The sequence below is a fragment of the Salvelinus namaycush genome, chromosome 38, assembly GCF_016432855.1.
Source record: "Salvelinus namaycush isolate Seneca chromosome 38, SaNama_1.0, whole genome shotgun sequence".
Classification (NCBI taxonomy): Eukaryota; Metazoa; Chordata; class Actinopteri; order Salmoniformes; family Salmonidae; genus Salvelinus; species Salvelinus namaycush.
In genome coordinates, this window is record NC_052344.1 from 23266660 (window position 1) to 23285484 (window position 18825).

The following is an 18825-nucleotide window of genomic DNA, read 5'->3' on the forward strand; positions in this document are numbered from 1 at the left end:
TTCATAGAGCACATATAACTGGTCCAGCAGCACACAGGCTGTAGAGAGAGAAGGCCATCTATATGTAACACTTACAGTGAGCTAACACACTGCTATTCTACCAAGGTTGTATAGTACCAGCTACAGTGACTGTAATGACTTTCAGCTACAGTGACTGTAATGACGTTCAGCTACAGTGACTGTAATGACGTTCAGCTACAGTGACTGTAATGACGTTCAGCTACAGTGACTGTAATGACTTTCAGCTGCAATGTGTTGAACTGTGTATCTTCCCAACTTAAAGCTGAACTTATTTGGTCAGCTGAAACTTAACATTCCTTTTACCCTTCCAAACATTCTTTCCATTTTACCTTTTTTCCACTCTACCTCTCTCTCTCTCTCTCTCTTCTACCCCTTTATTTCCCCAGCTTCATTTATGGACCAAACAATTGACAGCTGTGCCAAGAGATATTCGATGTACCGATTCCATGGTGCATGGTTTATGAATTTACAATACATGCATAAGTTAGCATTTGGTTTGCTAACTTGCTAGCTAAATGGCAAGATCAAGATCAAGCTTCTTGGTTACAGCAGAGACATTCAACCCCCTCCTGGATCAAGATCCCTGTTGCCTAAATTGTTTAGTGCAATTTTTTAAAATTAAAATTAAAAAACATGACTATTTCTTTAATAGTGCCCCTTGTGTGCACTTCCGGTAATACCATATACCGTGGTATGGTACAGAAACGGTATGATGGTATGAACATCTGGATACCACCCAACCCAACCTTACCCACCAAACCCTACCCACAACCCATTGCTGTTGTCCCCTGTCTGTCAGATCACTGCTTGTGTCGAGATGGAGAAAGAATTGCTCTGGCCTTGATTGGCTGTCTGTGTAGTGTCTACACGGTTTGTTCTGAATGTTGGCCTAACTATCTCTGTTATGGTTGGGTGATGAACAAACATTATTACTCTGGCAAAATTATGATACACTTGACTTAATTCTTCACTTTCCCACCCTCTCTCCCCTCTCTCCCTCCTCAGCACCTCCAGATGACGGTGCAGACCCTGTAGGATGAGTTGAGGACCCAGAGAGATCTCTGGAGGGAAACCTGGAGACACAAACCCAGACATTTGGGACACAATCCCAGACATTTAAACAACCGTGTGGTGTTTGAGAAACCCAAACACACTGAAACATATAATTGCCTGGGTTATTTCTGTTCTAGAGTGGTACTGAAGGTTATGCCCTCTCACCAAGCCACACTTCATAGAGCACATATAACTGGTCCAGCAGCACACAGGCTGTAGAGAGAGAAGGCCATCTATATGTAACACTTACAGTGAGCTAACACACTGCTATTCTACCAAGGTTGTATAGTACCAGCTACAGTGACTGTAATGACTTTCAGCTACAGTGACTGTAATGACGTTCAGCTACAGTGACTGTAATGACGTTCAGCTACAGTGACTGTAATGACGTTCAGCTACAGTGACTGTAATGACTTTCAGCTGCAATGTGTTGAACTGTGTATCTTCCCAACTTAAAGCTGAACTTATTTGGTCAGCTGAAACTTAACATTCCTTTTACCCTTCCAAACATTCTTTCCATTTTACCTTTTTTCCACTCTACCTCTCTCTCTCTCTCTCTCTTCTACCCCTTTATTTCCCCAGCTTCATTTATGGACCAAACAATTGACAGCTGTGCCAAGAGATATTCGATGTACCGATTCCATGGTGCATGGTTTATGAATTTACAATACATGCATAAGTTAGCATTTGGTTTGCTAACTTGCTAGCTAAATGGCAAGATCAAGATCAAGCTTCTTGGTTACAGCAGAGACATTCAACCCCCTCCTGGATCAAGATCCCTGTTGCCTAAATTGTTTAGTGCAATTTTTTTAAATTTAAATTAAAAAACATGACTATTTCTTTAATAGTGCCCCTTGTGTGCACTTCCGGTAATACCATATACCGTGGTATGGTACAGAAACGGTATGATGGTATGAACATCTGGATACCACCCAACCCAACCTTACCCACCAAACCCTACCCACAACCCATTGCTGTTGTCCCCTGTCTGTCAGATCACTGCTTGTGTCGAGATGGAGAAAGAATTGCTCTGGCCTTGATTGGCTGTCTGTGTAGTGTCTACACGGTTTGTTCTGAATGTTGGCCTAACTATCTCTGTTATGGTTGGGTGATGAACAAACATTATTACTCTGGCAAAATTATGATACACTTGACTTAATTCTTCACTTTCCCACCCTCTCTCCCCTCTCTCCCTCCTCAGCACCTCCAGATGACGGTGCAGACCCTGTAGGATGAGTTGAGGACCCAGAGAGATCTCTGGAGGGAAACCTGGAGACACAAACCCAGACATTTGGGACACAATCCCAGACATTTAAACAACCGTGTGGTGTTTGAGAAACCCAAACACACTGAAACATATAATTGCCTGGGTTATTTCTGTTCTAGAGTGGTACTGAAGGTTATGCCCTCTCACCAAGCCACACTTCATAGAGCACATATAACTGGTCCAGCAGCACACAGGCTGTAGAGAGAGAAGGCCATCTATATGTAACACTTACAGTGAGCTAACACACTGCTATTCTACCAAGGTTGTATAGTACCAGCTACAGTGACTGTAATGACTTTCAGCTACAGTGACTGTAATGACGTTCAGCTACAGTGACTGTAATGACGTTCAGCTACAGTGACTGTAATGACGTTCAGCTACAGTGACTGTAATGACTTTCAGCTGCAATGTGTTGAACTGTGTATCTTCCCAACTTAAAGCTGAACTTATTTGGTCAGCTGAAACTTAACATTCCTTTTACCCTTCCAAACATTCTTTCCATTTTACCTTTTTTCCACTCTACCTCTCTCTCTCTCTCTCTCTTCTACCCCTTTATTTCCCCAGCTTCATTTATGGACCAAACAATTGACAGCTGTGCCAAGAGATATTCGATGTACCGATTCCATGGTGCATGGTTTATGAATTTACAATACATGCATAAGTTAGCATTTGGTTTGCTAACTTGCTAGCTAAATGGCAAGATCAAGATCAAGCTTCTTGGTTACAGCAGAGACATTCAACCCCCTCCTGGATCAAGATCCCTGTTGCCTAAATTGTTTAGTGCAATTTTTTTAAATTTAAATTAAAAAACATGACTATTTCTTTAATAGTGCCCCTTGTGTGCACTTCCGGTAATACCATATACCGTGGTATGGTACAGAAACGGTATGATGGTATGAACATCTGGATACCACCCAACCCAACCTTACCCACCAAACCCTACCCACAACCCATTGCTGTTGTCCCCTGTCTGTCAGATCACTGCTTGTGTCGAGATGGAGAAAGAATTGCTCTGGCCTTGATTGGCTGTCTGTGTAGTGTCTACACGGTTTGTTCTGAATGTTGGCCTAACTATCTCTGTTATGGTTGGGTGATGAACAAACATTATTACTCTGGCAAAATTATGATACACTTGACTTAATTCTTCACTTTCCCACCCTCTCTCCCCTCTCTCCCTCCTCAGCACCTCCAGATGACGGTGCAGACCCTGTAGGATGAGTTGAGGACCCAGAGAGATCTCTGGAGGGAAACCTGAAGACACAAACCCAGACATTTGGGACACAATCCCCGACATTTAAACAACCGTGTGGTGTTTGAGAAACCCAAACACACTGAAACATATAATTGCCTGGGTTATTTCTGTTCTAGAGTGGTACTGAAGGTTATGCCCTCTCACCAAGCCACACTTCATAGAGCACATATAACTGGTCCAGCAGCACACAGGCTGTAGAGAGAGAAGGCCATCTATATGTAACACTTACAGTGAGCTAACACACTGCTATTCTACCAAGGTTGTATAGTACCAGCTACAGTGACTGTAATGACGTTCAGCTACAGTGACTGTAATGACGTTCAGCTACAGTGACTGTAATGACTTTCAGCTGCAATGTGTTGAACTGTGTATCTTCCCAACTTAAAGCTGAACTTATTTGGTCAGCTGAAACTTAACATTCCTTTTACCCTTCCAAACATTCTTTCCATTTGACCTTTTTCACTCAACCTCTCTCTCTCTCTCTCTCTCTCTCTTCTACCCCTTTATTTCCCCAGCTACACTAAGCTACTATCGCTCTCTCTGTCTATCATCTCTCCTCTCTCTCTCTCTCTCTGTCTCTCTCAGACCCCTCTTTTCTCGCTCCACTCTGAGTCTTCAGTCTGGGGAGGAAGAGGTGTAACAGCCCTGGCCAGTACCCAACTTCCCTCCACAAACAAGACCTCTACAACCAACCCATTAACCCCTCCCACTAACTCACGTCTATCTACCCCTTGTTTTTTTCAGTATTTCTCTTTCTAAAACAACTACAGTACAATATCATACAGCCTACACGTGACCAAGTCATGTAGACTGGAGGGCTTGTAGCCACAACTCTGTGAATCTACTTAAGTTTTGACTACACGTCTCTACCCACCCTTCTTTTGTTCTTTCAGTCGTTCTGTCTTTCAGTCCCATTCTAAAACAACTACAGTTCTACTGTGAAACCAAATGGTTACGAACATGAACAAGTCCTAGTTGTTTAGACTCGGGAGACTGCGTGGTCACAGCTCTGAGAATCGTCTCCCTATAGTTGTGTCTAATATGGTGAGTTTGGTTCGTTATCTAACTGTTCCTCCATAAACCTTCAGGAAATACAGTACATGATAACATAGCACTAATAAAGGCACTTCCTTTGGACGGCCCATACAGTAGACTTATATCAATACACACGGTTTGCTCTTCAACCTTCCCACTGTGATACTGTACAATAGATGTCCTGCTGGATTTGGACAAATATCACGTATGGCTTCATGTCAATTCAATCGAGTACTACTATTATACAGTACCATTCCATGAAGGGTACATACACCACAGTACGTCTTGAAATGACCAAAACACACAGGCAATATGTGTCTGTTTCAACAATATAAATAGATAACACACGGTCCTAACTGTCTGTTACGTTGAGATAACATGAACAGTAGTCCTAACTGTCCGTTACATTGAGATAACATGAACAGTAGTCCTAACTGTCCATTACATTGAGATAACATGAATAGTAGTCCTAACTGTCTGTTACATTGAGATAACATGAACAGTAGTCCTAACTGTCCATTACGTTGAGATAACATGAACAGTAGTCCTAACTGTCTGTTACATTGAGATAACATGAACAGTAGTCCTAACTGTCTGTTACGTTGAGATAAGATGAACAGTAGTCCTAACTGTCTGTTACATTGAGATAACATGAACAGTAGTCCTAACTGTCCATTTACATTGAGATAACATGAACAGTAGTCCTAACTGTCCGTTACATTGAGATAACATGAACAGTAGTCCTAACTGTCTGTTACATTGAGATAACATGAACAGTAGTCCTAACTGTCCATTACATTGAGATAACATGAACAGTAGTCCTAACTGTCTGTTACATTGAGATAACATGAACAGTAGTCCTAACTGTCCGTTACATTGAGATAACATGAACAGTAGTCCTAACTGTCTGTTACATTGAGATAACATGAACAGTAGTCCTAACTGTCCGTTACATTGAGATAACATGAACAGTAGTCCTAACTGTCCGTTACATTGAGATAACATGAACAGTAGTCCTAACTGTCTATTACATTGAGATAACATGAACAGTAGTCCTAACTGTTTATTACATTGAGATAACATGAACAGTAGTCCTAACTGTCTGTTACATTGAGATAACATGAACAGTAGTCCTAACTGTCTGTTACATTGAGATAACATGAACAGTAGTCCTAACTGTCCATTACATTGAGATAACATGAACAGTAGTCCTAACTGTACATTACATTGAGATAACATGAACAGTAGTCCTAACTGTCCGTTACATTGAGATAACATGAACAGTGGTCCTAACTGTCCGTTACGTTGAGATAACATGAACAGTAGTCCTAACTGTCTGTTACGTTGAGATAACATGAACAGTAGTCCTAACTGTCCGTTACGTTGAGATAACATGAACAGTAGTCCTAACTGTCCGTTACATTGAGATAACATGAACAGTAGTCCTAACTGTCTGTTACATTGAGATAACATGAACAGTAGTCCTAACTGTCCGTTACATTGAGATAACATGAACAGTAGTCCTAACTGTCTGTTACATTGAGATAACATGAACAGTAGTCCTAACTGTCCATTTACATTGAGATAACATGAACAGTAGTCCTAACTGTCCGTTACATTGAGATAACATGAACAGTAGTCCTAACTGTCTGTTACGTTGAGATAACATGAACAGTAGTCCTAACTGTCCATTACATTGAGATAACATGAACATTAGTCCTAACTGTCCATTACGTTGAGATAACATGAACAGTAGTCCTAACTGTCTGTTACGTTGAGATAACATGAACAGTAGTCCTAACTGTCCATTACATTGAGATAACATGAACAGTAGTCCTAACTGTCTGTTACGTTGAGATAACATGAACAGTAGTCCTAACTGTCCGTTACATTGAGATAACATGAACAGTAGTCCTAACTGTCTGTTACATTGAGATAACATGAACAGTAGTCCTAACTGTCTGTTACATTGAGATAACATGAACAGTAGTCCTAACTGTCCATTACATTGAGATAACATGAACAGTAGTCCTAACTGTCTGTTACATTGAGATAACATGAACAGTAGTCCTAACTGTCCGTTACGTTGAGATAACATGAATAGTAGTCCTAACTGTCCATTACATTGAGATAACATGAACAGTAGTCCTAACTGTCTGTTACATTGAGATAACATGAACAGTAGTCCTAACTGTCCGTTACGTTGAGATAACATGAACAGTAGTCCTAACTGTCTATTACATTGAGATAACATGAACAGTAGTCCTAACTGTCCATTACATTGAGATAACATGAACAGTAGTCCTAACTGTCCATTACATTGAGATAACATGAACAGTAGTCCTAACTGTCCGTTACATTGAGATAACATGAACAGTAGTCCTAACTGTCCGTTACGTTGAGATAACATGAACAGTAGTCCTAACTGTCCATTACATTGAGATAACATGAACAGTAGTCCTAACTGTCTGTTACGTTGAGATAACATGAACAGTAGTCCTAACTGTCCGTTACATTGAGATAACATGAACAGTAGTCCTAACTGTCTGTTACATTGAGATAACATGAACAGTAGTCCTAACTGTCTGTTACATTGAGATAACATGAACAGTAGTCCTAACTGTCCATTACATTGAGATAACATGAACAGTAGTCCTAACTGTCTGTTACATTGAGATAACATGAACAGTAGTCCTAACTGTCCGTTACGTTGAGATAACATGAATAGTAGTCCTAACTGTCCGTTACATTGAGATAACATGAACAGTAGTCCTAACTGTCCGTTACATTGAGATAACATGAATAGTAGTCCTAACTGTCCGTTACATTGAGATAACGTTACATTGAGATAACATGAACAGTAGTCCTAACTGTCCGTTACATTGAGATAACATGAACAGTAGTCCTAACTGTCCATTACATTGAGATAACATGAATAGTAGTCCTAACTGTCTGTTACATTGAGATAACATGAACAGTAGTCCTAACTGTCCATTACGTTGAGATAACATGAACAGTAGTCCTAACTGTCTGTTACATTGAGATAACATGAACAGTAGTCCTAACTGTCTGTTACGTTGAGATAAGATGAACAGTAGTCCTAACTGTCTGTTACATTGAGATAACATGAACAGTAGTCCTAACTGTCCATTTACATTGAGATTACATGAACAGTAGTCCTAACTGTCCGTTACATTGAGATAACATGAACAGTAGTCCTAACTGTCTGTTACATTGAGATAACATGAACAGTAGTCCTAACTGTCCATTACATTGAGATAACATGAACAGTAGTCCTAACTGTCTGTTACATTGAGATAACATGAACAGTAGTCCTAACTGTCCGTTACATTGAGATAACATGAACAGTAGTCCTAACTGTCTGTTACATTGAGATAACATGAACAGTAGTCCTAACTGTCCGTTACATTGAGATAACATGAACAGTAGTCCTAACTGTCCGTTACATTGAGATAACATGAACAGTAGTCCTAACTGTCTATTACATTGAGATAACATGAACAGTAGTCCTAACTGTTTATTACATTGAGATAACATGAACAGTAGTCCTAACTGTCTGTTACATTGAGATAACATGAACAGTAGTCCTAACTGTCTGTTACATTGAGATAACATGAACAGTAGTCCTAACTGTCCGTTACATTGAGATAACATGAACAGTAGTCCTAACTGTCCATTACATTGAGATAACATGAACAGTAGTCCTAACTGTACATTACATTGAGATAACATGAACAGTAGTCCTAACTGTCCGTTACATTGAGATAACATGAACAGTGGTCCTAACTGTCCGTTACGTTGAGATAACATGAACAGTAGTCCTAACTGTCTGTTACGTTGAGATAACATGAACAGTAGTCCTAACTGTCCGTTACGTTGAGATAACATGAACAGTAGTCCTAACTGTCCGTTACATTGAGATAACATGAACAGTAGTCCTAACTGTCTGTTACATTGAGATAACATGAACAGTAGTCCTAACTGTCCGTTACATTGAGATAACATGAACAGTAGTCCTAACTGTCTGTTACATTGAGATAACATGAACAGTAGTCCTAACTGTCCATTTACATTGAGATAACATGAACAGTAGTCCTAACTGTCCGTTACATTGAGATAACATGAACAGTAGTCCTAACTGTCTGTTACGTTGAGATAACATGAACAGTAGTCCTAACTGTCCATTACATTGAGATAACATGAACAGTAGTCCTAACTGTCCATTACGTTGAGATAACATGAACAGTAGTCCTAACTGTCTGTTACGTTGAGATAACATGAACAGTAGTCCTAACTGTCCATTACATTGAGATAACATGAACAGTAGTCCTAACTGTCTGTTACGTTGAGATAACATGAACAGTAGTCCTAACTGTCCGTTACATTGAGATAACATGAACAGTAGTCCTAACTGTCTGTTACATTGAGATAACATGAACAGTAGTCCTAACTGTCTGTTACATTGAGATAACATGAACAGTAGTCCTAACTGTCCATTACATTGAGATAACATGAACAGTAGTCCTAACTGTCCGTTACATTGAGATAACATGAACAGTAGTCCTAACTGTCCGTTACGTTGAGATAACATGAATAGTAGTCCTAACTGTCCGTTACATTGAGATAACATGAACAGTAGTCCTAACTGTCCGTTACATTGAGATAACATGAATAGTAGTCCTAACTGTCCGTTACGTTGAGATAACATGAATAGTAGTCCTAACTGTCCGTTACGTTGAGATAACATGAACAGTAGTCCTAACTGTCCGTTACGTTGAGATAACATGAATAGTAGTCCTAACTGTCCGTTACGTTGAGATAACATGAATAGTAGTCCTAACTGTCCATTACATTGAGATAACATGAACAGTAGTCCTAACTGTACATTACATTGAGATAACATGAACAGTAGTCCTAACTGTCCATTACATTGAGATAACATGAATAGTAGTCCTAACTGTCCGTTACATTGAGATAACATGAACAGTAGTCCTAACTGTCCGTTACATTGAGATAACATGAACAGTAGTCCTAACTGTCCGTTACGTTGAGATAACATGAACAGTAGTCCTAACTGTCCATTACATTGAGATAACATGAACAGTAGTCCTAACTGTCCGTTACATTGAGATAACATGAACAGTAGTCCTAACTGTCCGTTACATTGAGATAACATGAACAGTAGTCCTAACTGTCCATTACATAGAGATAACATGAACAGTAGTCCTAACTGTCTGTTACGTTGAGATAACATGAACAGTAGTCCTAACTGTCTATTACATTGAGATAACATGAACAGTAGTCCTAACTGTCCATTACATTGAGATAACATGAACAGTAGTCCTAACTGTCCATTACATTGAGATAACATGAACAGTAGTCCTAACTGTCCGTTACATTGAGATAACATGAATAGTAGTCCTAACTGTCCGTTACGTTGAGATAACATGAATAGTAGTCCTAACTGTCCGTTACATTGAGATAACATGAACAGTAGTCCTAACTGTCCGTTACATTGAGATAACATGAACAGTAGTCCTAACTGTCCGTTACGTTGAGATAACATGAATAGTAGTCCTAACTGTCCGTTACGTTGAGATAACATGAATAGTAGTCCTAACTGTCCGTTACGTTGAGATAACATGAACAGTAGTCCTAACTGTCCGTTACATTGAGATAACATGAACAGTAGTCCTAACTGTCCGTTACGTTGAGATAACATGAATAGTAGTCCTAACTGTCCGTTACATTGAGATAACATGAACAGGAGTCCTAACTGTCCGTTACGTTGAGATAACATGAATAGTAGTCCTAACTGTCCATTACATTGAGATAACATGAACAGTAGTCCTAACTGTCCGTTACATTGAGATAACATGAACAGTAGTCCTAACTGTCCGTTACATTGAGATAACATGAACAGTAGTCCTAACTGTCCGTTACATTGAGATAACATGAACAGTAGTCCTAACTGTCTATTACATTGAGATAACATGAACAGTAGTCCTAACTGTTTATTACATTGAGATAACATGAACAGTAGTCCTAACTGTCTGTTACATTGAGATAACATGAACAGTAGTCCTAACTGTCTGTTACATTGAGATAACATGAACAGTAGTCCTAACTGTCCATTACATTGAGATAACATGAACAGTAGTCCTAACTGTACATTACATTGAGATAACATGAACAGTAGTCCTAACTGTCCGTTACATTGAGATAACATGAACAGTGGTCCTAACTGTCCGTTACGTTGAGATAACATGAACAGTAGTCCTAACTGTCTGTTACGTTGAGATAACATGAACAGTAGTCCTAACTGTCCGTTACGTTGAGATAACATGAACAGTAGTCCTAACTGTCCGTTACATTGAGATAACATGAACAGTAGTCCTAACTGTCTGTTACATTGAGATAACATGAACAGTAGTCCTAACTGTCCGTTACATTGAGATAACATGAACAGTAGTCCTAACTGTCTGTTACATTGAGATAACATGAACAGTAGTCCTAACTGTCCATTTACATTGAGATAACATGAACAGTAGTCCTAACTGTCCGTTACATTGAGATAACATGAACAGTAGTCCTAACTGTCTGTTACGTTGAGATAACATGAACAGTAGTCCTAACTGTCCATTACATTGAGATAACATGAACAGTAGTCCTAACTGTCCATTACGTTGAGATAACATGAACAGTAGTCCTAACTGTCTGTTACGTTGAGATAACATGAACAGTAGTCCTAACTGTCCATTACATTGAGATAACATGAACAGTAGTCCTAACTGTCTGTTACGTTGAGATAACATGAACAGTAGTCCTAACTGTCCGTTACATTGAGATAACATGAACAGTAGTCCTAACTGTCTGTTACATTGAGATAACATGAACAGTAGTCCTAACTGTCTGTTACATTGAGATAACATGAACAGTAGTCCTAACTGTCCATTACATTGAGATAACATGAACAGTAGTCCTAACTGTCCGTTACATTGAGATAACATGAACAGTAGTCCTAACTGTCTGTTACATTGAGATAACATGAACAGTAGTCCTAACTGTCTGTTACATTGAGATAACATGAACAGTAGTCCTAACTGTCCATTACATTGAGATAACATGAACAGTAGTCCTAACTGTCTGTTACATTGAGATAACATGAACAGTAGTCCTAACTGTCCGTTACGTTGAGATAACATGAATAGTAGTCCTAACTGTCCGTTACATTGAGATAACATGAACAGTAGTCCTAACTGTCCGTTACATTGAGATAACATGAATAGTAGTCCTAACTGTCCGTTACGTTGAGATAACATGAATAGTAGTCCTAACTGTCCGTTACGTTGAGATAACATGAACAGTAGTCCTAACTGTCCGTTACGTTGAGATAACATGAATAGTAGTCCTAACTGTCCGTTACGTTGAGATAACATGAATAGTAGTCCTAACTGTCCATTACATTGAGATAACATGAACAGTAGTCCTAACTGTACATTACATTGAGATAACATGAACAGTAGTCCTAACTGTCCATTACATTGAGATAACATGAATAGTAGTCCTAACTGTCCGTTACATTGAGATAACATGAACAGTAGTCCTAACTGTCCGTTACATTGAGATAACATGAACAGTAGTCCTAACTGTCCGTTACGTTGAGATAACATGAACAGTAGTCCTAACTGTCCGTTACATTGAGATAACATGAACAGTAGTCCTAACTGTCCGTTACATTGAGATAACATGAACAGTAGTCCTAACTGTCCGTTACATTGAGATAACATGAACAGTAGTCCTAACTGTCCATTACATAGAGATAACATGAACAGTAGTCCTAACTGTCTGTTACGTTGAGATAACATGAACAGTAGTCCTAACTGTCTATTACATTGAGATAACATGAACAGTAGTCCTAACTGTCCATTACATTGAGATAACATGAACAGTAGTCCTAACTGTCCATTACATTGAGATAACATGAACAGTAGTCCTAACTGTCCGTTACATTGAGATAACATGAATAGTAGTCCTAACTGTCCGTTACGTTGAGATAACATGAATAGTAGTCCTAACTGTCCGTTACATTGAGATAACATGAACAGTAGTCCTAACTGTCCGTTACATTGAGATAACATGAACAGTAGTCCTAACTGTCCGTTACGTTGAGATAACATGAATAGTAGTCCTAACTGTCCGTTACATTGAGATAACATGAACAGGAGTCCTAACTGTCCGTTACGTTGAGATAACATGAATAGTAGTCCTAACTGTCCATTACATTGAGATAACATGAACAGTAGTCCTAACTGTACATTACGTTGAGATAACATGAATAGTAGTCCTAACTGTCCGTTACGTTGAGATAACATGAACAGTAGTCCTAACTGTCTATTACATTGAGATAACATGAACAGTAGTCCTAACTGTCCATTACATTGAGATAACATGAACAGTAGTCCTAACTGTCCATTACATTGAGATAACATGAACAGTAGTCCTAACTGTCCGTTACATTGAGATAACATGAATAGTAGTCCTAACTGTCCGTTACGTTGAGATAACATGAATAGTAGTCCTAACTGTCCGTTACATTGAGATAACGTTACATTGAGATAACATGAACAGTAGTCCTAACTGTCCGTTACATTGAGATAACATGAACAGGAGTCCTAACTGTCTGTTACATTGAGATAACATGAACAGTAGTCCTAACTGTCCATTACATTGAGATAACATGAACAGTAGTCCTAACTGTCCATTACATTGAGATAACATGAACAGTAGTCCTAACTGTCTGTTACATTGAGATAACATGAACAGTAGTCCTAACTGTCCATTACATTGAGATAACATGAACAGTAGTCCTAACTGTCTATTACATTGAGATAACATGAATAGTAGTCCTAACTGTCCATTACATTGAGATAACATGAACAGTAGTCCTAACTGTCCGTTACATTGAGATAACATGAACAGTAGTCCTAACTGTCCATTACATTGAGATAACATGAACAGTGGTCCTAACTGTCTATTACATTGAGATAACATGAACAGTAATCCTAACTGTCCATTACATTGAGATAACATGAACAGGAGTCCTAACTGTCCGTTACATTGAGATAACATGAACAGTAGTCCTAACTGTCTGTTACATTGAGATAACATGAACAGTAGTCCTAACTGTCTGTTACATTGAGATAACATGAACAGTAGTCCTAACTGTCCGTTACATTGAGATAACATGAACAGTAGTCCTAACTGTCCATTACGTTGAGATAACATGAACAGTAGTCCTAACTGTTTATTACATTGAGAAAACATGAATATTAGGCCTACATGTCCATTACGTAAGTGGATTCAGAGACAACAGTCCTTCTTCTAAAAATGCTTTAGGAAACTTAATGGAGGTTTTCCATGAGCTTCACCACAGCATGGTTTGTGTCTCTGACTGACATATAATACAATACTTATTTAGCTCTATTGAACATATAAACATCTACAGCAGCACTGTCTCTGAGAGGGTAGATTCAGTACATTAAGGTGGCTGTGACGCCCAGTTCACAACACACATGGCCAGTCCTAACACAGAAATTAGGGTTCAAGTGAGTGTCTGTCCTTCCCATGTAACTTCCCTTCCCATCGTCCTAACTCCCCTAACTCCACCTCCTCTAGGTCAGATTGCTGCTGATGTCCAGGGCGTGTTGGTAGACCTGGGTCATATCATCCATGTCCCCTAGCAGAGAGAAGCTGAATCCAAGATGGCATAGCAGTCGGACGTGTATTTGACTTGTCCCGTGTACATAGTCGTTTTCCCTCGTATATATTTAGTATATATATTAATTAATCTCCCTTTCCATCTGCGGACTGAATATACTCTCTTGCAACCCGCCTCACTCAATGTGGTACGGATTTGCTATTTTTATACTTTAGAATCGGAACCCCCATCAGAAGCCAGCCAACTAACGAGCTACTAGCTAGTAGTCAGTTTGCCACTGCTAGCAGTCTTCACCGTTAACTCGGACATCAGCCAGCCTCAGCTTGGTCAATACCTGCCAGTCTGCACAGCGCGATATCAACCCAGAGCATATCGGATTACTTTTTCTCTACCACATCTCTGGATTCCTACCGCAAGCTCTGAACCTTTACACCGGATCATTGCAGCTAGCTAGCTGCAATCCGAGTGGCTACTCCTGGCTAACGTCTCTGTCCCGAAGAAAGCACCAGTTAGCCTGGAGCTAGCCTCGAGCTAGGCCCATCTCCCGGCTAGCTAAAGAGGTCCACCAGCCAATTATTGGGCTACAATACCTCTTTGCCAATTTGCCTGGACCCTTTACTGCCGATACGGAGCCCCGCCAATCCATCACGACTGGTCTGCCGACATAACCGTCCAAGGTGGTTTCAACAGGCGCTTCCTTTGCAACGTCGCCGGAGGCCCATCTGCTATAGCCCCGGCCCGCTAGCTGTCTGAATAGCCGTGTCTCCAGCTCGCCTAGCGTATTAGTGACTACCGAATCGGGTCTATTGCTACTCATTGGACCCTATGATCACTAGGCTACACATGCCTCTCCCCAATGTCAATATGCCTTGTCTATTGCTCTTCTGGATAGTGACTTTTGTCTTATTTCACTGTAGAGTCCCCAGCCCTGCCCAATATGCCTTAGATAGCTGTTGTATAGCACACTGTATTACTTATCCAACTAATATAAGGATGAATGTGGGCATTGTTTGATGCGTTTCACGGGAAGAACATTCCAAGCATTTCAACGTAGGTAAGCAAGGTACAGGTGCCCTATAGGGACAAAACTAGAATATCAATACACAACATATTCCTCCCCCTTTTGATGACTCATAAGGAAAAAGGAAATACTCACAGTTTTGCATATAGTTTTCTTTTTAACATAAGTTCTCTTAATGTAAATAAATTAACTTTTCAGAATAACCTTTTCTAAACTAGGGAAAGAGGGTAGACTGCCTCAGTTCCCAGACTTAACCCTGGGGTGTATTCTGCTCCAATGTCGGAGGTTAGTCTGAACTAAATAGTCGACCTGTCAGGGGTAATGACGACGTACAGGTGAGTCTACAGTCACACTGTCTCGGAGTCTGAGTGGTGATGGTGTATGCCCAGACTGGGGTGCAACATTACCCTGAGTAGGCACTCTGGCTGGTTCAGGTGAGTCTGGAGCACTTTCCACATTTGTAGGTTGCTGCAGTGGATGTTCAGGTGATGGCTCGTAGTCATGGTAGGTCTCCAGTAGCTGATCTTGGTTTGTCACTTGACAGGAGTCATCTCTGAGGTTGGTTCCTGGCAACAGTTGACCCACGTGTCTCCTCCAGATGCTGTTTTCCGGTGTGTGAACTGTGTAGGACACAGGCCCTGTTTGTGCAACCACTGTGGCTGGTATCCACTTTGGACCTTTGCAGTAGTTCCGAGCAAGAACTCTCTCTCCAGCTATGAAGCTTCTGTCTTTTGCTTTGCTCCGTCTCTCCACCTGTGCTCTCTGTTGTGTCTGTACAACCTGTTTAGTCTTTGGAGGTGACAGGAGGTCGAGGCGTGTGCGAAGCTGTCTTTTCATCATGGCTGACGCGGGTGCCACTTTGGTTGTAGCGTGGGGAGTGTTTCTGTAGGTTAACAGGAATTTGTTCAGGCGCCTATTGAGGGAGCCGTCCCCTTGTGATGATTTTAAAGCTTGCTTCATCGTTTGGACAAACCTTTCAGCGAGGCCGTTCGTTGCAGGGTGATACGGCGCTGACTTGATGTGTTGAATTCCATTTGCTTCCATGAATGACCGGAACTCTTCAGACACCAGTTGGGGGCCGTTATCACTAACGAGTTGCGTTGGAAATCCGAAGCGACTGAAGATTGACCGCAGCTCTTCGATGGTTCTCTCCGCTGAGGTGCTCTTCATCACTATGACCTCCTGCCATTTGCTGTGTGCGTCAACTACGACTAAGAACATACGATCCTCCAGTGGGCCTGCATAGTCTATGTGGACTCGCTGCCAAGGCTCCTCTGGGAAGTCCCATGGGTGTAGTGGCGCTAGCTGAGGTATGTTCCTCATCTTTTGACATGCAGAACATGACCTTGTCTTCGATAGCTGCGTCCAAACCTGGCCACCAAAAGTATCTGCGTGCAATCTCCTTCATTCGCCCCATGCCACAGTGCCCTGAATGGAGTTCTTCAAGCACCTGCCTTCTCAGTGGCGGCGGTATGATGACTCGAAAACCCCATAGCAAGCATCCAAACTGAACTGTGAGCTCGTTTCTCCTCACTAGGTAAGGTTGTAGGCTGTCCGACAGCTCTCCTCCTTTTCCACGAGTGGCAATGTCCATAACCTCAGACATCACTGGATCAGTGTGGGTGAACTTTTTCACTTGGACAGATGTAACTGGGGCGTTCGTAACTTCCTTGAAGTAGAAGATTTCAGCCTGGGAGTGCTCAGTGTGTGCGACAGGTAAGGGAAGCCTTGAGAGGATAGCTGCATTGCAGTGCTGCTCAGACCTTCTGTACTTGATATCGTACTGGTGAGCAGATAACAATAATGCCCATCGCTGCATGCGGCTGGCTGCAAGCGACGGAATGCCGGTGTGGGGACCAAAGATGGAGGTGGGGGGTCTATGGTCCGTCAGCACTGTGAATCGTCGGCCAAACAGAAACTTAACCCTAAACACAATGGCGAGTGCTTCACGCTCTATCTGTGCATAATTGCTCTCGGCTTTACTTAAGGTCCGTCACGCAAAAGCAATTGGCCTTTCTTTACCTGATGGCATGATGTGTGAGACAACCGCACCAACGCCATAAGGCGATGCATCACATGCCAACTGTAATGGCAAGTTGGGGTTGAAGTGGGTTAGGGCCTCTGACTGAGCTAAGGCTGTTTCACTTTCTTGAAGGCCTCCTCACATCTGTCTGTCCACTTCCACTATTTGGTTTTGTTCAAAAGTTAATGCAGTGGCTTTAACATGTTAGCTATGTTTGGCACAAACTTTGCGTAGTATGTAAGTAGTCCTAAGAATGATCTCAGCTGACTCATGTTCTGTGGGGATGGAGCTTCCGCAATGGCCTTCACCTTCGATGGCGCCTTGTGGAGCCCCAAACTGTCGAGGACTTGGCCAAGGTACTCAACAGAGGGCCGGAAAAACTTGCATTTGTCCTTCCGGACCCTCAGACCGTACTCCTCCAGTCTCTGTAGTGTAGCGTTCAGGTTTCTCAGGTGCTCCTGCTTGTCTTTGCCGGTGATGAGTAGATCATCGAGGTAACATTGGACCTCAGTGAGCCCGCTCAGTATCTGGTCCATAGCTCTCTGAAACAAGGCCGGAGCTGAGGTGATTCCTAAAGGAAGCCTCCAGTACCTGTACAGTCCTTTGTGAGTCACTATGGTCAACAGTTCTTGTGACTCTTGGTCCACATGCATCTGTAGATAGATGTCAGGCCTATCTTACTGAATTGTTGTCCTCCAGCTAAACCAGAAAAGAGGTCGTCAATGAGGGGTAGTGGATATTTTTCAGCAGTCAAGACTGGGTTAATGGTGACTTTGAAATCACCACAGAGTCTGAGTGATCCATCTTTTTTTATGACTGGAACAATCGGTGTAGCCCATTCACTAACATTCGCTGAATCCAATACTCCACTCTCGACATCTGTTTATTTCAATTTCAACTTTTGGTTTTATGGCGTATAGGACAGTTCTAGCTTTGAAGCAATTTGGCTTGCTGTCTGGTTTCCCGGTCAGTTTAACTGTTATGTCCTTCATACTGCCAAGTTCTCCTTTGAACACATCCGCGTGTTTCCTCAATATCCTTCGTAGGTTTGTGTCCTCTTTTGTAAGCATGTGAATTTCCTGCAAGTTTAGTTTGATATTTTCCAGCCATGTGCCTCCTAGCAATGCTGGATGGTTACCTTTCACAATGTAGAGTGGTAGCTTTACCTTCTGTTTGTTGAGCTCCACTGTAACAATCACGCTTCCTCTCACTGGAACAATCTCACCAGTGTATGTTTTCAGCGTCATCTTTGTGGGCTGTAGTGTGAGGTGATGTAGTTTCTCCTTGTATACAGCCTCAGACAGCGAAGATATGGCTGCTCCAGTGTCCACTTGCATCCGTACTGCGTTTCCAGCCAGTAGTGGTGTCACCCAGTATCCGTGTCCATTGTCTGAAATGGACAAAACATACA